We start from the raw sequence: 24529 nt of genomic DNA, 5'->3' as shown, positions 1-24529 counted from the left end.
TGTTTGAGAATGTATGCTTCTGGAAAATGAAACTTAACATGATATTTGACTTATTGTTAGTTTATGTCAATCTCTGAAACCATATGCATTGGGCACAATAGAGCCATACTTTATGTGAATTCTGATTTGAGCAGAAAACTGAATGATCAACTTGCACGAAGAAACTGTACAAATTGGCTAAACAAAAGTGGCTAGATTTTTTATATGTGTTACTTTGATATGTCTTTGAACTATTTCCACTGTTCTTGTATCAATTTCATGTTCCTAACTCCAGTTATAGCCAAAATGAAATCAGTGCGCGGTCAGAAAATGACTTGGCAAACCCCAAATGTATCCCTTCTGATTCCTGACTTTTAATTGTCGTATGAGTCCCTGGCCAGACTTTTTGGAATTGATTTTAGGTGTAATTATGATCTGGAGTTTTTTATATTTACGTGAATTTTGTACTATGAGATAATGTTCTAGGTATGCTACATGTTCATAAATTTTGTGCATGACGATAAACTGAAATTGTGAAAATGATCATTCATGACCTAAAACGTATTGTTTGATTTAGGTTTGACATGTTGACTAATATTTGACATGAACCTACTGATGTTGAATTTAGTTGACTACTTTGACCAAGTTTGACTTTCGGTTTGACTTCGGTTGACTTTGTTTGACTTGCATGATATAGTTGACTTTTACTTTGAAACGCGTCGAGTCGAGCAATAAGACAACGTACACTATGAAACCACACTTATATAAGATACATATATTGACCAACCTACATACGTATACTTAGGTTACATTACTCGGGTCTAAACCGTACAAGTCATTTGTCTTTCATTCCGAGCTTATTCAAAGGTGAGTCTACAGTCCCGCTTTTTACATGTTTTCAGGGATGAGAATACACGCTGTTATATTTACATTTTTAAATACTTTTATATTAACATGAGTACTACACATGCATAATGAGTTTGTTCAAAAAGCCTCTAGCTTGAATACTTTTAATACCATCGGTGTAAGCACAATTTAGATGGACGGATCCGTTAGGTTGACAACCTCGCCCACTATAAAAGCAGTGGTGCATTTATTTTGAACATTAAATACTTTTGAACAAGTGTATAACATTTTACGAGGTAAGGTCGGGTGTAGTGGTTTCTATACTCGGGTCATTGCTAGTATTCAGGTGCTCGGTTTATGCAAGCGATAGAATCTCGTGGTCAATGGAATCAAACTATTTTTCTGATAACTGTTTTTCAGATACTGTTACATTACTTAAACCTGTAGATTCACCAACATTATTTGTTGACCTGTTTTTGCTTGTTGTTATTCTCAGGTCCTTAAGAGGTATGCTTCCGCTGTGTTTGCTGCACGACTGGCCGTGGAGTCAGCATTTGATTTTAAAGAACATTATTTACTTTCGCATTTAAAACTTTTATACTGTTTAAATACTGTTGGCTTGTGGTTACGATCACAACAGTGTTTCTATTTTGGGATTTTTGACTTTTGTTTTTGAAAGTTAATATTTTAAATAAAATTAAATGCGATTGCTTAAAACGTCTCATATAGAGGGCATAACTGTTAACTGTGGGACCGGAATTAACACGCCGTCAGATGGTAATTTGACGGGGTGTTATAGTTGGTATCAGAGCTAACGGTTCATAGGGAAACTAGGACTTATATTAGTGTGTCTGATTTGGTCATTAGGACGCCTTGATGAGTCTAGAGTACGACCGGGACTTAAGTCATTACATGAGTACTTTGTGACTAACTTTATTTACTTGACTAATCTATTTTGTTTGTATTCTTGTACTATGAGTTAGATGTCACAGGATTCAGGAAGCAGTGACAGCGACTCCAGTGTGGCTGAGGTGAATGCTCCAGCCTCAGCACCAGCACCTGCTCCGCATCGGATACCTAACCATCCCGTGAACCTTTATGCGGTGGATTTGGTTCATACTAACCGTAACAGAGATATTGTTGATCGTGTTAACGCCTTGAGCGATATTGCTAGGACATATCCGCACCCCCGATGATCTTGAAAGAATGGAGGAAAGAGTCACGGGTATAAATACTTATACGTACGAGGCTGAAGCGAGGTTCGTTGAGATAGCGAGATTGATAGCAGCCTTAACTGCCAGGGTTGCCGCGTTAGAGGCGGAACGTAATAGGCCGAGGAATGATGGACCTGCCTTCCTTGCCCGACAGAAGAGGAAGTGAAGGGTCGTTGACCATGAGCTTCTTTTCCTTTTTCATCCGCCATACTTTCTTTATATAAGACTTACCAGGTGTTATAAACTGGGCTATTAGCACAATATGTTTATTGTTTGGTTTACTACTTTAGAATTTGGTTGACCACTCTTGGATTTTATTTATATTAATGGTGGATTATGCTATTAGTAACTATTATCTTTTATTGCATGCGGTAATATTCTATATTTAGTAACTTTGTATGATCATAATACTTGTGTTATGCTATACTACTACTATTGCCATTAATGCTACTATTTAGTGTTACTATCACTACATGACACTAGCACCACTACTACTACCACTAGTGTTACTACTATCACTACTAACACTACTATCACTACTTACACTACTTCTCACTACTAGCGAATCTTTTCGTACTATTATTTACTAGTCTTCAACACTCGTTGCTAGTATATTTTCATATATAGCATTGTTTTGACACTGACCTGGTGTGTTTTTCTGTGTTGAAGATGCCTCCAAATTAATCAACCGCCACCCAAATCAGGAGAATGGTCGCCGAAGGAATCGCGGATGAAAGAGCTGAACTACTGAGAGAATTTAACAACGCTCGAAATAGTAATGATCGTGGTGGCTCGAGAAACACCAATGGAAACGGCACACAAGGCCGTAATGGATGTTCTTACAAAACGTTCACTAGTTGCAACCTGCATTCTTTCAACGGAACTGAGGGACCAGTTGGTCTCACTAGGTGGTTTGAGAAACTCGAATTGGTTTTCCGCATTGGTGGTTGTAATGATAACGACAGGGTAGGCTTTGCAACGGGCATACTGGCAGACAGTGCGCTCACCTGGTGGAATAACTATGCTCAATCCCTAGGTCGTGATCAGGCTTATGCCCTACCTTGGGACACTCTGAAACAAAGAATGATCGAGGAGTATTGTTCGAGGAACGAGGTTAAGAAAATGGAACGTGAGTACCGAGAGCTGAAGTTAGTAGGCAACGATCTCACCGCCTATAACAAGAGGTTCTTTGAGTTGGCGTTAATGTGTCCTGAAATGGTTACTCTGAAAAGGCGTAAGGTAGAACTGTACATTGAAGGTCTGAGTGAGAATATTCAAGGCGGGGTCACTACTTCAAAACCTGCGAATGTGCAGGAAGCTATTGACATGGCTAGTTTGTTGTTGGATCAGATTGCCCAGAGAGGGAAGGGCACTACAGTGAATGAGAATAAGCCAAACGATAGTAAGAGGAAGTGGAACGGTGGTCAGGACAAGAATTTCAATCAACAGCCGTTCAAAAAGCAATATTCTTACCGTAACGACACTGGAACCACATGAACTAACTCCGGGTATAAGGGCAAGAAGCCACAATGTCAGAAGTGTGGTAAGCATCATACTGTAAATTATTCTGTTCTAAATTGTGACCGTTGTAAGAAGTTTGGTCATTTGTCAAAAGATTGCAAGGTTAATCTCAACGGCAACACCAACAACAACAGCACTGCAAGCAACGCGAACAATGCTAATGGTGGTAAGAACTGTTATGGTTGTGGACAGCCGAGTCATTTCAAGAAGGACTATCCTAAGAACAACAATGGAAATGCTCGAGGAAGGGTGTTCAACATCAATTCTGTGGAAGCTCGTGATGATCCAAAGCTAGTCACGGGTACGTTTTCACTTGATGATCAACTTGTTTATGTTTTGTTTGATACTGGCGCCAATAGAAGTTTTATATCTAAGGATATTTGTCACAATGTTAAGAAACATGTTTCTTCCCTAGATAACGTGTATTCCATAGAACTAGGGAATGGTAACTTGATGAGAGCTGATAAGATTTATCGTGATTGTACTTTGATGTTAGAAAGTAAGCCCTTTAGCATTAATGTGATACCTATTAACCTGGGAAGTTTTGACCTTGTGGTTGGAATGGACTGGTTATCTGATAACAAAGCCGAGGTGGTCTGTGACCTAAAGGCTATTCGTATTCCTATTGCCGACGGTGAACCTATGATGATTTATGGTGAAAATAATGGCTCACAATTACATCTCATTAACTACTTGAAAGTCCAGAAGTATGTGAGAAAGGGATGTATCGCGTTCTTGGCTCATGTAAGCCAAATTGTACCAGAAGAAAGGAGACCCGAAGATGTTCCTATAGTTAAGGAATTTCTTGAAGTTTTTCCAGAGGAATTACCTGGTCTCCCACCACATCGAGAAATTGAGTTTCAGATAGACTTAGTGCCAGGAGTGGCACCGGTGGCTCGCGCACCGTACAGACTTGTACCCCAGAACTTCAAGAGTTGTCTAGTCAATTGCAAGATTTGTTTGACAAGGGATTTATTCGACCGAGTTCTTCACCTTGGGGAGCTCCGATCCTGTTTGTTAAGAAGAAGGATGGGTCGATGAGATTGTGTACCGACTATAGAGAATTGAACAAGCTGACAGTCAAGAATCGGTATCCGCTACCGAGGATTGATGACTTATTTGATCAGCTACAAGGATCCAGTTGTTATTCGAAGATCGATTTGAGATCTGGGTATCATCAATTGAGAGTCAAAGAAGCTGATGTCCCGAAGACATCGTTTAGAACACGTTATGGACATTATGAGTTTACAGTGATGTCGTTTGGTTTGACGAACGCACCAGCAATGTTCATGGACCTCATGAACCGTGTGTGTAAGCCATACCTAGATAAATTCGTCATTGTGTTCATTGATGATATATTGGTGTACTCCAAGAACAGAAAAGAGCACGAACAACATCTACGCTCGATATTGACTATGCTTAGAGAAGAGCAGTTGTATGCAAAGTTCTCTAAGTGTGACTTTTGGTTACTAGAGGTACAATTTCTTGGCCATGTTGTAGGGGCCAATGGAATACAGGTCGATCCAACAAAGATTGAGTCGGTTAAGAATTGGAAAACTCCAAAAACGCCAACTCAGATTAGGCAATTTTTGGTTCTAGCTGGTTACTACCGGAGATTCATTGAAGGATTCTCTAAGATCGCCCGACCATTAACCGCATTGACTCATAAGGGCAAGAAGTTTGAGTGGTCAGAACCGCAAGAGACTGCATTTCAGTTGTTGAAGGAGAAGTTAACAACTGCACCAGTATTTTCTCTACCCAAGGGAAGCGAAGATTTTGTGGTTTATTGTGATGCCTCACGTCAAGGAATGGGTTGCGTGCTTATGCAACGAAACAAAGTTATTGCTTATGGATCGCGTCAGTTAAAGATTCGTGAGCAGAACTACACTACGCGCGACCTTGAGTTAGGAGCTGTTGTCTTTGCACTTAAAATGTGGAGACACTACCTGTTTGGAACCAAGTTCACTATCTTCACTGATCATAAGAGTTTACAGCACATATTCGATCAGAAACAGCTCAACATGAGACAACGACGTTGGATGGAACTACTTAACGATTATAACTGCGAACTTCAATACCATCCGGGCAAGGCGAATGTTGTGGCAGATGCCTTGAGCAGAAAGGATTGAGAGAAACTTCTTAGGATTAAAGCGCTTAACATAGTTGTCCGTACGAATCTCACATCACAAATCCAGGAAGCACAACAAGAAGCCATGAAATAGGAGAATGTTGATGTTGAATTTCTCAAAGGGATGGACAAGAAGTTTGACATCAAGGAGGACGGAACACGGTACTTTGCTAACCGAATTTGGGTACCAAAGTTTGGTGGATTGAGAGAACTAGTGTTGGAGGAAGCACACAAGTTGAGATACTTAATTCATCCGGGATCAGATAAGATGTACCATTATTTGAAGGCATTTTATTGGTGGCCGAATTTGAAAGCTGACATTACCACTTATGTCAGAAAGTGCTTGACTTGCGCTAAAGGCAAGGCTGAACATCAGAAGCCATCAGGATTATTAACTCAACCAGAGATTCCCCAGTGGAAGTGGGAAGGAATTTCCATGGACTTCATTACGAAACTGCCGAGAACGGCGGGAGGTCACGATACCATTTGGGTTATAGTGGATCGTCTCACTAAGTCCGCACACTTCTTACTGATAATGGAAACTGATAAAATAGAGAAGTTGGCTCAGATCTACATTAAGGAAGTCGTCTCTAGGCATGGAGTGCCTATATCCATTATATTCGACCGCGATAGCAGATTTACTTCCAGGTTTTGGCAATCATTACAGAAAGCAATGGGGACCCGTCTAGATATGAGTACAACGTATCACCCCCAGACGGATGGCCAGAGCGAATGAACTATTCAAACTTTTGAGGACATGTTGAGAGCGTGTGTCATTGATTTCGGAAACGGATGGGATAAGTATTTACCACTAGCTGAGTTCTCATACAATAACAGCTACCATGGGAGTATTAAAGCTGCACCTTTCGAGGCATTGTATGGAAGGAAGTGTAGATCTCCCGTTTGTTGGAGCGAGTTGGGCGATAGTCAGTTGACAGGTCCTGAGATTATTCAGGAGACAACTGAGAAAGTTCTATAGATTCAGGAACGATTGAGAAAGGCTCGAAGTCGTCAAAAGAGTTACGTCGATATTAGACGGAAGGACATAGAGTTCCAAGTTGGTGACAAGGTTATGCTTAAAGTATCACCGTGGAAGGGTGTTGTACGATTTGGGAAACGAGGTAAACTGAGTCCTAGATATGTTGGACCGTTTGAGATAATTGAAAGGGTTGGACCAGTAGCTTACAGACTGGAACTGCCACAAGCACTCAGCGGTATTCATGACGTTTTCCATGTATCCAATCTAAAGAAGTGCCTAGCCGATGATAATTTGATTATTCCTCTAGAGGAACTACGTATCGACGACAAACTTCATTTCATTGAGGAACCTGTTGAAATCTTGGGCCGTGTGGTCAAACAGTTGAAGCAAAGCAGAATTCCTATCGTTAAAGTTCGGTGGAACGCGAGAAGAGGACCAGAGTTCACGTGGAAGCGTGAAGACCAGATGAGGCTGAAGTATCCGCAATTGTTTCCCGAGGAAACCATTTCAGTGGACGATCACTAAAATTTCGGGACAAAATTTTCAATTACAGGTGGGTAATGTAACAACCCTGTTTTTTCCGCTAGTTTATTTAACGGCGATTATTTAACTTTTATGCGTTTACGTGTATTGAATGCGTACTTGATCTTTGGAGGGTTTTAATAATTGATATGGGTTGATATTAATTCAAATAAATATTTCAGATAATGAAATACGATAAAAACGATACGATTTTGATAAAAGCTTTTTGAGCAACGAAACGCTCGGGTTTATTGTAATAATTAATTTTATTAATTATTAACTTTTTAAAATATTTAATTTATTGGGTTTTTAATAAATTAGACAACTGGTTGCGTTTAACGATCGGATTAGCGTTCCGGGCCTTCGGTACGACTAAACGGCACTTAAAATGGACCACGATTACACGAGATTTCAAAACGAGAGCCAGGGACCCCATGAGGGCCCCATTCGGCCGACCCCTCCCCATACCCCCCTTATATTTTAATTTTTGATAATTTTAGGGACTTATGTGCTAATTTGTAAAACTAGGGTTTAATATAAATTAATTTGTGAGGATTAAACACTGCCATAATCCCTACCCTATTATTCCAGTCGATTTTTTTTTGGCTCCCTCCATCCCTTTGGCCGTCGCCCAACTCACATACACACACACACACACACTCAAACTCAATTTTTGATTAAACCTCAAGAACAAAAGTTGCAATTCGCGTTATCCTCTACGTATTGGTGTGCTTTGATTGTTGATCTAAGGTATATTTACATGAACCCTAATTCTTAAAAATCTGATTTTTATAAAGTTTCATAGTTATGTTGTCAATTGCTCAAGTCTATACGCGTACGTGTTAATTGTAATCGTTATTTTGATTGTTTGATGCGCTAGGGTTTAAAAACGAATTTGTATTTGTTTGATCAGAAAAAATAAGTTTTTCAAATGTTAATTATTATTTTATAATCAGATTCCTTGCGAAAAACTATTGAGTTTAGGCTTTGGATTCGCTTGATTTCGTTTCCGTATGATTAAATTATGTCGATTTGAATTATCGTTGTGTTTTTGTTGCTTGATCAGAAATCTGGTATTGATAGAAAACGAATTGGCATGTGAGACTTATACCACTGGAAATTTAATTTAAAAACACTTAAGTTAGACTAGGATATCATTTGTTTGCTTATGTATAGCCCGAGATATGCTAGAATTAGTGTAACAATAGTTTTATACAGCACTTGCATGAAAATAACCTTGTATGATAAAATGTGTTAACTTCTGTGACTAAAGCTTTGCATATATGAAAAGTAGACAAAAAGTACTTCAACTTTCATGTGGATATCATAGGCTAATTGTATCTATATCTTCGGATAATCGTATGCGAATGTGACTAACTAAATGGGAATCGAATCTGTAAATTGAACACGTTTTTGTACTATGTTAATTTTGTGTATTGTTTGAGAATGTATGCTTCTAGAAAATGAAACTTAACATGATATGTGACTTATTGTTAGTTTATGTCAATCTCTGAAACCTTATGCATTGGACACAATAGAGCCATACTTTATGTGAATTCTGATTTGAGCTGAAAACTGAATGATCAACTTGCACGAATAAACTGTACAAATTGGCTAAACAAAAGTGGCTAGATTTTTTATATGTGTTACTTTGATATGTCTTTGAACTATTTCCACTGTTCTTGTATCAATTTCATGTTCCTAACTCCGGTTATAGCCAAAATGAAATCAGTGCGCGGTCAAAAAATGACTTGGCAAACCCCAAATGTATCCCTTCTGATTCCTGACTTTTAATTGTCGTATGAGTCCCTGGCTGGACTTTTTGGAATTGATTTTAAGTGTAATTATGATCTGGAGTTTTTCATATTTACGTGAATTTTGTACTATGAGATAATGTGCTAAGTATGCTACGTGTTCATAAATTTTGTGCATGACGATAAACTGAAATTGTGAAAATGATCATTCATGACCTAAAACGTATTGTTTGACTTAGGTTTGACATGTTGACCAATATTTGACATGAACCTACTGATTTTGACTTTAGTTGACTACTTTGACCAAGTTTGACTTTCGGTTTGACTTCGGTTGACTTTGTTTGACTTGCATGATATAGTTGACTTTTACTTTGAAACGCGTCGAGTCGAGCAATAAGACAACGTACACTATGAAAATAGACTTATATAAGATACATATATTAACCAACCTACATACGTATACTTAGGTTACATTACTCGGGTCTAAACCGTACAAGTCATTTGTCTTTCATTCCGAGCTTATTCAAAGGTGAGTCTATAGTCCTGCTTTTTACATGTTTTCAGGGATGAGAATACACGCTGTTTTATTTACATTTTTAAATACTTTTATATTGACATGAGTATTACACATATGCATAATGAGTTTGTTCAAAAAGCCTCTAGCTTGAATACTTTTAATACCATCGGTGTAAGCACAATTTAGATGGACGGATCCATTAGGTTGACAACCTCACCCACTATAAAAGCAGTGGTGCATTTATTTTGAACATTAAATACATTTGAACAAGTGTATAATATTTTACGAGGTAAGGTCGGGTGTAGTGGTTTCTATACTCGGGTCATTGCTAGTATTCAGGTGCTCGGTTTATGCAAGCGATAGAATCTAGTGGTCAAGGTAATCAAACTATTTTTCTGATAACTGTTTTTCAGATACTGTTACATTACTTTAAACCTGTAGATTCACCAACATTATTTGTTGACCTGTTTTTTTGTGTTGTTATTCTCAGGTCCTTAAGAGGTATGCTTCCGCTGTGTTTGCTGCATGACTGGCCGTGGAGTCAGCATTTGATTTTAAAGAACATTATTTACTTTCGCATTTAAAACTTTTATACTATTTAAATACTGTTGGCTTGTGGTTACGATCACAACAGTGTTTCTATTTTGGGATTTTTGACTTTTGTTTTTGAAAGTTAATATTTTAAATAAAATTAAATGTGATTGCTTTAAACGTCTCATATAGAGGCGTAACTGCTAACTGTGGGACCAAAATTAACACGCCGTCAGATGGTAATTTGGCGAGGTGTTATATAAGGGCCGATTGATACATGGGATGTTTTAGTTGTAAAATTTCTTAAACAATTCTTTCCGGCATCTAAAGCCGTGAGACTTCAAGGAGAAATTGTTACGTTCACGCAGAAGCCAAATGAAACTCTATATGAGGCGTGGACAAGATTTGGAAAGTTGTTGAGAGGATGTCCTCAGCACGGTTTAGACACTTATCAAATAGTACAAATATTCTACCAAGGTGTCGACATTGCTACACGAAAAGACATCGATATATCAGCTGGTGGTTCCATTATGAAGAAAACCGCAACTGAAGCTTACAAAATCATTAATAACACAGCATCCCACTCGCATGAGTGGCACCAGGAAAAAGATATCTTTCATTCATCTAAAGCGGCTAGAGCCGATTCTAGCCATGACTTTGATTACGTTTCCACAAAAATAGATGCTTTCGAGAGACGAATGGAAAAGATGAATAAAGATATTCACGCAATACGAATCAGTTGTGAGCAATGCGGTGGACCACACTTAACAAAATATTGCCACATTTAGCACACCATGGAACAACGAGAGAATGTTTCCTACATGAACCAAAGGCCGGGAAATAATTATCAGAATAATTATCAATCGCCAAGGCCAAACTTCAATCGAAATCAAAACATTCTTTACAATCCAAATGGGCCAAACAATAACTCGTATAACCAACAAGGTCCGAATAACCAACCAACTCAAAACAACACTTTTAATCAACAAAGACCTAGCTTGTATAAACCACCACAACAAACCGAAGAGAAAAAGTCAAATCTAGAAGAAATGATGGCAAAGCTAATGGAATCTCAAACACAATTTATTACATCTCAAACCCAAACGAATGAGAGGTTTGATCAGTCATTAAGAATTCAACAAGCTTCCATTCTGAATCTAGAAAAACACGTAGGTGCTCTTGTTAGCATGATGAGTGAGAGGGAACAAGGAAAGCTACCAAGTGATACTGAAGTAAATCCTCGGAATGAGAATGTTAATATGGTATCAACGAATTCTGAAAAACCAGCATTAGAAGATGGGAAGGTTTTAGATGTGAGTAACAATGAAGAAGTTACACCACCACCACCACCCGAGTATGTAAAGCCAGTGGTGGCACCATACACACCACCCATCCCATTTCCAAGAAAAGGAGTTGAGTATGAGCAAGTAATAGGTAATAAAGTTTGTGATACCTCTGGAAAGAAGAAGAACAATAAGAAAGTATAAGAAACAAAAACCGTAAAGATAAACCCAGTAAAGACAGTTCCACCAAAACTTCCACCAAGGTTGGGTGATCCGGGTGAATTTATTGTTCCTTGTTTACTTAGTGATTGTGTCATGTATGATGCACTAGCAGATTTAGGTGCGAGTGTGAGTGTTATACCTATTTCATTATATAAGAGATTAGGAGTAGGTGAGTTAAGTCCAACAAAGATGAGTATCCGACTCTTTGATCAAACCATTAGGCACCCAGTTGGAATTGCTGACAACCTACCCATTCAAGTAGGTAATTTAACCTTTCTAGTCGAATTTATTGTCATTGACATAGAAGAGGACCCAAACATTCCTCTAATTTTAGGTCGACCATTCTTAGCGTCCACCGGGGCGTTATTTGATGTAAGAGAGGGTAGAATGACACTTAGTGATGGTAAAAAATCGATCACCTTTGTGATTCGAAAGACTAAATCTCCACCAACTAAAACCGTTGAACCAACAAAAACGCACTACAACAAAAGTCCACTTATAGGACCTTTTTTTTTAGGACCTTTTAAAATTTAGTCCTAAAAGCCACTTAGATAGGACCATACATAATTTAGGTCCCATTATGATGTACGCTTTTAGAGTTGGGTCCTAAAACGCTATTTTGTGGGACACATTATTTTTTTGTGTCCTATTAGCTCATATTTTCATAGGACACTTAGACAGTAGATCCTATTAGAGGAGCTTATAAGACATTTATTTGTTAGGGTCTCATTATGTGTTTATGTAATAAGACACTTGACATGAAGGTCATATGAAATAGGCCTTTAGAGGCCATTTTTTTACTAGAGTCTTATTATACTGTAACATATTAGGACACTTTGAATGTCAGTCCTATAAATGTATGTTATTAGGACAAATGATTTTCCGGGGTCCTAAATATCATAATAGCTAATATGATATAATATGACATTTAAATTGTCTATCATATAAAGAGACTTTATAAGACATTTAAATGTGTTTGTCTCATTATAGTAGATATAATAGGACACTTAAATTCTTTAAGAGGACCGATTACTTACCTGTGTCATAATTATCATATGATGTCATAGGACACTTTAAATGTGACTCATTAAATGGGACTTTATAGGACATTTAACGGTTTTGGTGTCACATTACGTGTTACTTTATAGGACACCTTATTTAAAAGTCATATTAAATATACTATCATAGGACATTTATTTTGTCCAAGTCGTATTATATATTTAGCTAATAGGACATGTAATACTTATGTCGTATCATTGATAATTTCTAGGACACTTCTAGTGTTTGGAGTCTTAATTATCAAGTCATTACATAGGACACTTTTGTGTGACCCATTAAATGGGACTTTATAATACATTTAAAGGTTTGGTGTCATATTACGTGTTACTTTATAGGACACTTTATATAAAAGTCATATTAAATATACCATCATAGGACATTTATTTGTCATAGTCGTATTATAACTAATTAGCTAATAGGACATGTAATACTTATGTCGTATCATTGTTAATTTTTAGGACACTTTTAATTTTTGAGGTCTTAATTATCATACGATGGTATAGGACACTTTAAGTGTGACTCATTAATGAGACTTTATAAGACATTTAACAGTTTGTTGTCACATTACTTGTTAATTTATAGGACACCTTATATGAAAGTCATATTAAATATACTATCATAGAACATTTATTTGATTTAGTCGTATTATAACTAATTAGGTAATAGTACATGTAATACTTATGTCTTATCATTGTAAATTTTTATGACACATTTAGTTTTTGGGGTCTTAATTATCATGTCATTACATAGGACACTTTTTTGTGACCCAATAAATGGAACTTTATAAGACAATTAACTGCTTGGTGTCATATTACGTGTTAAATTATAGGACGGCTTATACAAAAGTCATATTAAATATACAATTATAGGACATTTATTTGTCCTAGTCGTATCATATCCTAAGCTAATATGACATGATATAATTATGTTGTATCATAGTAGATTTTTTGGACATTTTGAATCTTTAATATGACGCATGAGGTTTTGATGTCTTAATTATCATGTGTTGATTTGAACAAATGGCTAGTGATCAAACGCATATGTAACAATGATGGATGTGCCCATTGTATCAAGTGTTGATTTGAAGTAAAAACGATATGGTCGTAGCCATCATTCAACAATCGAATATATCAACATGGAAACAAATGCATAGTAAAGCAGTTTTAGGTTTACAAGTTATACAAAAATATAGGAAACCTAAAATAAATTAAATAGAAATGGGCTTCTGTGGGTAAAGCATTACAAAATATCCAAAACCGAAAGTCAAATTGAAACAGTACAAATTTCCATCTCCTGTTAAATCACACAAACATCCCACATTTTTTACCTTAAACCGCCTTACTAGTTCGTGATGAGTAAAACCTGTGTAATTGTATATAATACACCATTAATTCACCATTTAATCTATATAGGAAGGATAGTTTTGATATCATATTAAAACCTATGTAACTGAAATTTATACAGCTTGTCAGTTGTATAAAACAAGACCCAGATTTCAAGTCAGATTACATCATAATACATCATGTATTATATTGTTCAGATACAAACAAGATCAACAGCATATAGTCCAGAATAGTGATCAAAATATCCAAAACATACTACTTCCAAAGTATTGTACTAGTTAATCAAACATACATGATTATTAAACATAAAAAACAAAGTACATAACCCAAAATAAACATAGTTTGATCTGCAACAATAGAAAACAAATCTAAATGAAAGGAGTTGATTGCAACCCAGTCTATTACCTGGAGACGACCCACTGTTAGAACTTTAAGTTTCAACAATTTGACGGAAAACGAGTAGCAGATTTTTTTGTGAATCCACGGGGAGATTGACCAGCAGCATGACCAGATGAAGGACCGGGTCCACGAACAGAGGAAGGACCAGGAGCAAAAGAACGACCTAGTTTTTGTAGACAAAAACGTAACGCCTTATTCGTCCAATCTAAATCATTTTCCAAACCACTGAATCGGGGATCTTGGATAGCTTGACTGTTGACATTAGGTATTTCTTTCCCTGCATCACTTTTTTTAGCACCAGAACAGTTTTTGTTTTCAATTAACTCTAGATTTACTAAATGTGCTTCATCAAAATATGTCGTAGTTGCCAACTCTGTCAAAGAAAGTAAATCACTCTCAGTAGTATCCCCTAAACCTAGAGCTAACTGGGTTATATAGGCCCCACCACAAACAGCAGCATTATGTTTCTTCCCCGAGCTCTTATATAAATACCGAGCTAAACACTTAGCCAAATTACACGGTGTATTATGAACAATATAATACATATACAGCAAGTCAGATTTTGTAACGTTGTAAGTGCAGGTTGCACGTTGATTTATCGTTTCAGCAATTGCTCGATGTAGTATCTTATAACATGGTTGAGTGATCAATGTGGATGACAGGGATGTGTGGAACTCCCCTGTTCCAAAAGTGGTCCAAAAATCACGCGCTTCAACACCAGACGACCAACTAGTCATACCAGTAATAAAATCCTGACTATCGACTTCATCAGTGGTATATAACTTCATAGCCATCGCAAATTCAGAAAACGAAAGTTCATAATCTTTACCTAGTAGTGAGAACTTCATAGCTGATCTCGAAGTCACACTATCAACGTACTTGTTGAACCGATAAGTACTAAAGAATTCATAAACGAGTTCTTTGTAAACCGGTTGTATGATGTTGAATAACCTCTTCCAAGCGGGAGTCAACTATTTTTCGAACTGAGTATGTACATTGAGTTTTTCAAGTGTTGGCCAATGTAAGGTACGTGGCCCAATGATCTTATTCTTCCACATAAGCTCCTCTATCATTGTGGCAGGCTTTATATGAGGTGGCATCAATGAAACCTTTGATGTTTGCTTCTGTTTCTTATGTGTCGAGGTTTTGAGAGAATCTGAAACACATGCTTCATTGGTCCCATTGGTTTTTTGATTTCGTGTTGTCTGTCGTGTTATACGGGTAGCCACAACGTTTACTTTTGCCATTCTCATTCTTTTTGTCATTTTCTGCAAAGAAGCAATAAAAAAATTAGCACAACATATATGGTGATTTAAGGTCAGCAAAAAAATAAAGATAAATTACAAATTTAAAAAATTAATCACAAAGAGTTAGAGCATATATATGGATTCAGTATTTTACCGAGCCGAGTATTATGATAGTTAATACAGTTTAGAATAATTTAGTCTGATTATGGAACCATATTAGCAGCTTTAAATATATTACCTTTTTAGGAACTTCAGCATCTGTATCATCTTCTTCAGAAAGAGGCATTAAATATAAATACTCTTCATCTGAATCGGTAGATTCCCCTGGTTCATCAACCCGTGCCATACCGAGCATCCGGCTAAGACGTTTCAAGTCTAACTCGTTTAGTTTTTCTGCATTCTCTGCCATCCTCACTCTTCGTTTAGCTTCATAATCAGGCTCCAGTCTCGTGGAGCTGAGATTGGAGTTGTATTTATCTTTTATTCGTATTACCTAGAAATAATTAAGTAACAGTACTCAACAACTATATATACAAAATCTGTTCATATTTTATAAATAAAGTACTAATATTATCTAGTAATTACCGGGTTAGTAAGTTTAGTCGGATTATCATCATCATCAAAGACAGAATCAGAATCAGAATCAAAATCATGAAGCATATACTCAGTACTGGTAGTATCCACACCTTTCTTTTTCAATTTATTTGGTTTATCACTCGCTGTCATAGTCACCGTGTCTTTATGTTCATAAACAACCAAAGCATTGATGGGTGTTTTGTTTTTTGACGGCGTAGTCTTATTGTTGAGCACTTTCTGCACAAAAATATAAGAACTTGAAATAATTAATTGATGTAATTAACATTATATTACATATCTACTAATAAATCAGTAATATTTCAAGTCATAATCAAAATTTAGCAATACAAGGATCACAGTAGTTTCTAATGGCCATAATTAATACATGAAACTTCAACTATTATAAGTATTTATCATTACCTTTTGAGAATCCCCAGCAGATTTACAAGCTTGCATAAGTCTCGAGGATTTGCGTTGTAGGGTTCTATTATCTGCCATTGCTTGAATCGAATTCAAATAAAAACAAATTAATCAGCAAGTTATCAGACAAATTATAAACTTGTGTTAATTATTTTTAACACAATCAAGTAAAATTATGAATGTCTAGTTTCTCAATTTAACCTACAATCGGATCCAAATTATAAATGTCTAGTTTCTCAATTTAACCTACAATTAAGCCCTAAACATTTATCTACTCTAACAAAGCATTCATGCATAATCGTACCACCAAAAAGTGGTTGAATAAACACAAACTATAAACGGAAATTAATATGGTTAGAAATCAAGCTTACCTATTCTTGATTATGGATTAAGATGATGCGTAATTCTTCCGCGATAAGAATAGGGTTTTTGATAGAAGTCGATGTTCACGAGAAAATAGAATGGGATGCGAGAAAATAGATTGGGGGTTTTGTTACACTTATTAATATTAATATTAATATTAAATATTAATATTAATAATAATAATAATAAATATAAATAATGATAATAATAATAATAATAATAATAATAATAATAATAATAATAATAATAATAATAATAATAATAATAATAATAATAATAATAATAATAATAATAATAATAATAATAATAATAATAATAATAATGATAAAATATTACAAAATAAAACTTTACTCAATATATGGGGACGGTTTTAAAAAAATTTTCCAGTTTCGAATTCCAGGACGGTTTTAGATACAAACCCGATTACCCGACTAATATACACGAAGGAACCCGAATTCATATACCAGCCTTTTGTTAATTAAAATTTCAATAATATAGATATAAATAGGACCAGTTAAATTTCAAGCAAATATATTTTAACAAGAATATGACTAGTAATATGATTCATCTACCTATTTCATTTCTAAATTCATAAAACTTCACACTCTAGCGTTAAAAACTAATTAGTAGAAATTCAACTAGCTATTTTACACTATTACTCCGTAACTTACATTATACAATGGACTGAGTCATAACAACATATAATATTAGAGGTTGATCATATAAGCATATCAACCATAAATCTAACAATTTACTTTACAATCCAGTAGTAGAACAATAGTAAAAATTGTCAACTAATATTCATGCCATATACAAAAAGATACTAGTTTCTTTCCATAACTTATAATAATAATGTCATGTCATGCAATACATTAAACATAACACTAAACACAGATGGTTTAAGCGAAACTAGTTCCATCCAAAATAAACAAGTTTAATCCACAAAGAAACGATCACAAATCAAACGAAACTAGTAATATCTAAAAATGAACGTCGTCATATGCTTGGAATCTGCATATCTATCAAACGGAGAAATTTTTCCAAGTCCTTGGAACTAAACCAGTCTTCCTTTATCTACAAACACAGTAAGGCATAATTGTTACTCACTTGACTTTATAATGTCAATAAGGATATGTGTGAAGTAAAATGGATCAAGACAACTTACACAATATGGGTATCCATCCAATAGCTTAAACCTTTTAGGAGCATCCTCAAGAAAGAGCTTGATATAGTAAAGAGCAAAATAACCACATGAATCAGCATCAGTTTGTTGTGGAACCTGTCGGTTTACACATGTTTACGAGTATAACTAGGCAACCATGAAACAACAAACCAAAACTATGTAGGCAACCATGAAACAAGCACACAAAACTGATTAATGCAAATAGCACACAAGGAAAAAAATTGTGAGACATGATAAAAACCTTAGGAACCATAAATGGTATTTGGCACGAGTTTTCTGGAGATTCTGTCATCCCTGAAATTTTGTATACGTCAACGACAAATCTGCCATGTGAAATGAACGTAGAACGAAATTAAACAGGGTTCTAATTAACAAATTATATAAATACATATTTGTCTAAAATAACATTACTGTTTAATCTTTTTTTGAAGCATTTTAGAGAAGTCGGTTGAAGACAATGAATCTAGAAACAAGATGCACCGTGAATTGTTCATTCCATCAAAGTTACAGAATATTGTGACCACCCAATGACCCCTGCAAAATAGATATGGATCTGTTTATCACATGCCAACAAAGCTACACATATGTAAGTACACACCTACACACACAATGCTCAAATTGGAAAAAACCAAAACACTCAAACATATATACTATACATGTACCTACCCGGTTACAATGGGAAGAACCACATATCTAGTAGAAAATATGTTCTTCTTCTTCACCCAAGCTAGCCCTCTATCGTGGCATTTGGAAGTCAAGTACTTCGAAAAGACATATGATTCAATGCATGAGAATCTAGATTTCTTTTTTTTGATAAGCTGCTCCATAAAGTCCTACATAGTAATTAGCTTCTGTTATTATTGACACAACACAAGAATAAAACACCATAATGGTTGTTACTCAAAGTAAAAGAATAGTTGTAGCTCACTCCAAGTATTCTGAGCATCTATGAGAGTTCAACTGCCGTGAGCTTCTCAAATTCATTCTAGTCTGACGATGTATGTTGTGTGGAAGGTGATCATCTTTTTTATCGGATGCGTGGAAAAAAATGACATCTGTCTCAGAATCCTCGTTATCATCATCCTCAATCTCTGCCTCATCGTCATTCTTTGCTGTCTCATCATCATCGTTGTCAGTCTCTCCATCATCGTTCTTTGTCTCACCATCATCGTTCTCAGTCTGAACATCCTCGATTTCTGTATCAGCATAATCGTTTTCTGTATCAGCATCCTTGTTCTCTTTCTCAGCCTCCTCGTTATCTGTCTCAGCATCATTGTTCTCTGTCCCCTCATCATCATTCTCTATCTTAGCATCCTCGTTCTCGTTTTGTTCTATTATAAACATAAGCACATTTTTAAACATAAGCACAGTTATAGTTGTATAGAAGTAGCAGCATTAAAGAATCTAAGTATTGGATTAATGACTGCAAAAAACGAAAAAGGGAAGGTGAAGCATAAGCATTACCGAAGGGATGACCATCCGGAGGTAGTATATGTGGTGGAGCTACAAAAGATAAACCTTGATTTTGAATTAAAAAATATATAGCATCATTCATCGAACGCAGCTGCCTTTGAAATTCACTGAATTTGTCAGCAGGTATACTAACGGGAATGTTATTCTTTTCAATAAAATGCAATGGTGGTTCTTTTTCAACTATATTTAGTTTCTTTAGTTGCGCTTCATCAAAAAAGGTTGTGCTTGCCACCTGTTTAAACTTGTTGTGATCGTCGTGAGTAGCAGCCTTTAACTCGAGTGCTAGTTCTGTGATGTAGGCGCCACCACAAACTGCACTTTGTTCTACCTTTCCGGTGCTCGTATATAAAAACTTAGCTAAGCACTTTGCCAAATTGCACGGTTTATTGTGAACAATAAAGTACATGTATAAGAGGTCGTCTTGTGTAACGTTGTTAGTGCATGCACCCCTTTGGTTTATTGTTTCTGCAATCGCTCGATGAAGTATCTTATACGATGGGTTAGTGATAGCTGTCTCTAAAACGTTCTTTCCGTAACTGCCAGACCCAAAAGTTCGCCAAAACATGAATGGCTTGACGTCACTCGGCCAAGTTGTCATCCCCGAGCTAAAAGATGTAGTTTCCACTTCCTCAGTGGTATATAAGTTCATCGCCAAAGCAAATTCAGCAAAAGAAAGTTTATATTTTTTTTTGCATAATGTGAATTCCATTGCTGCTTTGGAAGTCACACTATCAACATACTTGTTGAACCTATATGTACTAAAGAACTCAGAAACAAGTTCTTTGTAAACCGGTCTTTTAATTGCGAAGAATCTCTTCCAGACGGGACTGATCCATGTTTCAAACAAAGTACTCACATTAAGTTTGCTGAGGGTATCCCAATGTAACATTCTTGGGCCCAAACACTTCTTCACCCTAAGTGCTTTTAAAGTAGTGGCAGGTTTAATATGTGAAGGTATACTTGATGTGTTTATCTTTTTTGGGGGAGTGGTGGGTTTGAGTGATTCTTTTCGTTTTGTACTCCTACTCTTATTGTTCCCAACTGGTGCTTTATTATTTTCAGTTTTTTTGTTTTTTTCTTGTTGGCGGGTCATTTGGCAATCTGCGTTGTGCCATTCTCTTTACTGCCATTGCTTGTATCTAAAATAATAATAACAAGTTAACAACATAATTAGCAAGATATAAACAATGTATAAACCTGTTTTCATTCATTATTCTAGTAAAAATCTAAATGTCAAAATTCTCAATTTAACCTTTTAGTGGATCCAAATTAGAGAACTTAGCCCTACTCATTTATATACTCTATCAAAGCATAAAAGCATAATCGTACCATAACAAGTGGTTGAATACACATAAACCTCAAACAGTAGTTAATAAGGTTCGAAATCAAACATATCAATTTTATAATCTAACACAGCATACATGCATATTAGGCATTATCAATTTACCACTGTCAATGTACCAATTTTCTATTATACTACCCTAATCATCCCAAAATCAGAGGTTTTATAATCACAATCCATAAACGGAAGATAATACATTGTTCGAATGCAAACATACCTGTTGTTGATTATGGATTAGGCAGCGAAGATGATGATCGGAGATGTAAGTCGGTAGTGATAAAGTAGGGTTAAAATTTCGATTATGTGAGATGATCGTTAGACGAGTATATGAGAGAAGTGTTCGGGAATCAGTTTGAACTCCGTATTAAATATTAATTAATAATTAATAATTAGTAATTACTAAAAATAAATAATAATTCATATGTATATATAAATTATACATATATATAATATAATATATATATATATATATATATATATATATATATATATATATATATATATATATATATATATATATATATATATATATATATATAGGGGCAGGATCAATGGGTAAGTAACCAATCGGGGGGAGGAAGCAAAAAAAAAATTCGTTTTTGTAAAAAAAAAAAATTTCCGGCATCAAGATCACACAAAAATATGAACATTTAGAAGAGACACTTCGTGATGAATGTTATTATTTAGGCGGGAAAACGATCGACAAAAATAACATTCAAGATAATATTGTTCGTGAAGAATATGAACGTTTTTTTTCATGTTTTGTGAAGTAAAATTTAGCCCGATTTAGAGTTTAGGGTTTAGGGTTTGATGTTTTGGGTTTATTCCATAAACCCAAAACACCAAACCCTAATCCCTAAACCCTAAACTCTAAACCGTTCGTATTAAAAACTCAATCTAAATCCTAAATCTAAACCCTAAACTCTAAATTTCTAAACCCTAATATCTAAACCCTATAAACCCTAATATCTAAACCCCAATAGTTAAAACCTCAAAATACGCTCAAAAACACGATAATTGTTATATATTACTTTTTCGAGCATTTTCCCGCCAAAATAAAAACATTTATCACAAAGTGTCTCTACTAAATGTTCATATTTTCATCTCATCTATAATGTTCGTGAACAAAGTTTTTTCAAAAAACGAAAAAAAAAGTTTTTGCTTCCCCCCGCTTCCCCCGAATGGTTACTTCCCTCTTGATCCTACCAATATATATATATATATATATATATATATATATATATATATATATATATATATATATATATATATATATATATAATCTACTTATATTACATATTTATTTTTAATCTAAAAATATATATAAATTTAAATTTATTTTAAATATATATATAAAATTATAAGTTACTTATATAAGATATTAATATTTAATATATTTATTTTTAATTTAAAATTAAATGTAAATTTAAATTTATTTTAAATAGATACTACTGTAATTACCATGAGATATTTATTGTTCACAACGTTGTTTTATGCTTTTTAGTTCTTATAATAAAGTACATATGTTATCTCACACGGGTGTTTTGGTCATTTATATAGATATTTTCAACATTGAGTAACATTCATTAAAAGCATATATCAATTCTTAATTTCACCGCAACCAACTTACTGCCACCACCACCAACAACCTCATGGCTCGTGCAAGTGCCACCCTAGACAACCATCACCGTCACCATAATTGACCAGCATTACACCGTGGTGAACCAACATAATCAACCTAGCTAGTGCCACCAGCTACCACAAAATTCAATCCGACACCACCATGGTCATATCACAAACTTCGACCATCATCGTCATCATTTATACTATAATACTAGTAGAAACCCAGTATTGTGAAGTGTTAGTATTTTAGGGACACGTGTCTTTAGCAAATATAGTTAATGACACAATACCATCCTGAATACTTCTTTGTAATCGAATCTCTTATAAGCATTCATTGATGAGCAATCATCCTTTTCATTAACAATTTCATACAAATCGTACATCATATAGACTAAACAAATATCTTCTGACCATCCAAATTTGTCTCAACATCTTCGATGTTTGAAATATTTATTCCCACGGATATAAATAGTCAAATGGCGTTTAATTAAGGAATTTATTTATCTTATGAAATCATAAGAGCCACCGTGATATTTATCTTATGAATCACAAGAGCCACCATGCTATTTATCAATCTTTCTTATCGGGGTGTGCAATAGATATAAAGAACCAAGAAAATGAATCGAAAAAAGATGGGTTCGAATCGAAGTCGTACCGAACAAATTAATAAATTTGTATAAATTAAAATATTATAAGGCATATTATTCAATAATTCAATGAAAGTCCAATAACATCCTCCTCCTTTATTTGGCCCAGAAAAATATAAACGTATGAACAGATGATAATCGGGACTTCCATCCACCAGATTATCCTTTGATTTGTCACTGAGAAAACCTAATCGATGTCGCCTCTTTGTTTATGTGGAAGACGCGCTGTTATTCGATTATCAAAGACGTCTACAAACCCCGAAAGGCATTTTTTCGTTTGTTCTAAAAAGGTTGGTTCGATTTTCATTAACTATTTTGTTTTCCCTAAAATTACTCACACTTTGTTCTTGTTATTTAATGTTAGGGTTTGGAATGTTCGTTTTTTATGTGGTTAGATCCACCGAAGCCCAACATTAGTGTTGAAGAAAAATGCAAAAGTGAGGAATTGATGATTTTTCTTGAAGAAAAATGGAAAAGTGTAGAACTGAAAGCAACTAAATGGAAGATGATTTCAATTTTTTCTTGGTTCATTTTTTTTTTGTATGTTATAGTATTTTAGTACTGATGCATTTTCTATGTAGTTAATATGCTGAATTGAACAGTTTTTGTTCATCTCGGCTCTTCTTTGTAATTGAATTACATGAAAATCCAATTTCTTTATTCTGTGTTAAAGTACTTTTTTGATCAATGAAGTATAATGTTTGTTCAAACTACTTATTTTGCTATGAGTTGCTTCATCAAGCTCATTACGTTGGTTTGCTTACAAATATAAGCTTGGTTGTGTATTTTGGATTAAACACTAAACAGGAACCATTTTGATCCAAAATCTCCAACAGTTGACTAAACAGTTTGACCATAAACAGTCAAATCAGACCTGCAACTAAGAAATCCATAGTTTCATCCTACTAATGAAGTCTGTAAACATTAGATACATATGTACACATTCGCAAAACACTAAAATAAACAGAGCAATCAATTACATGACCCGAATCAAGTGTGTTCAAACTTGGTATGATAACATAACAAAATTCAATTGTATAAATGTCAAAACAATACTATACTTGAACTATCATTTCAGTTCCAATCCAATCCAGGAACCATTTTACAATTATTAACCAGTTATAATTGTACACATAACTATCGATCAATTCAGTTCCAATACAATATAGGAACCATTTTGACCCAATATCTCCAACAGTTGATAGTTTGACCAAAACAGTCATATCAGACCTGCAACTATGAAATTCATATTTTCATCCTACATAGTTATGCATGAATCATCATCACAATATCAGACCTGCAGAAGAAATGTTTGTAAACATAAGATACATATGTACACATTCGCAAAACACTTAACT

This window comes from Rutidosis leptorrhynchoides, chromosome 5, assembly GCF_046630445.1.
Source record: "Rutidosis leptorrhynchoides isolate AG116_Rl617_1_P2 chromosome 5, CSIRO_AGI_Rlap_v1, whole genome shotgun sequence".
NCBI lineage: Eukaryota > Viridiplantae > Streptophyta > Magnoliopsida > Asterales > Asteraceae > Rutidosis > Rutidosis leptorrhynchoides.
The sequence above is the reverse complement of the archived record's forward strand: the minus strand, read 5'-3'. Positions refer to the sequence as shown.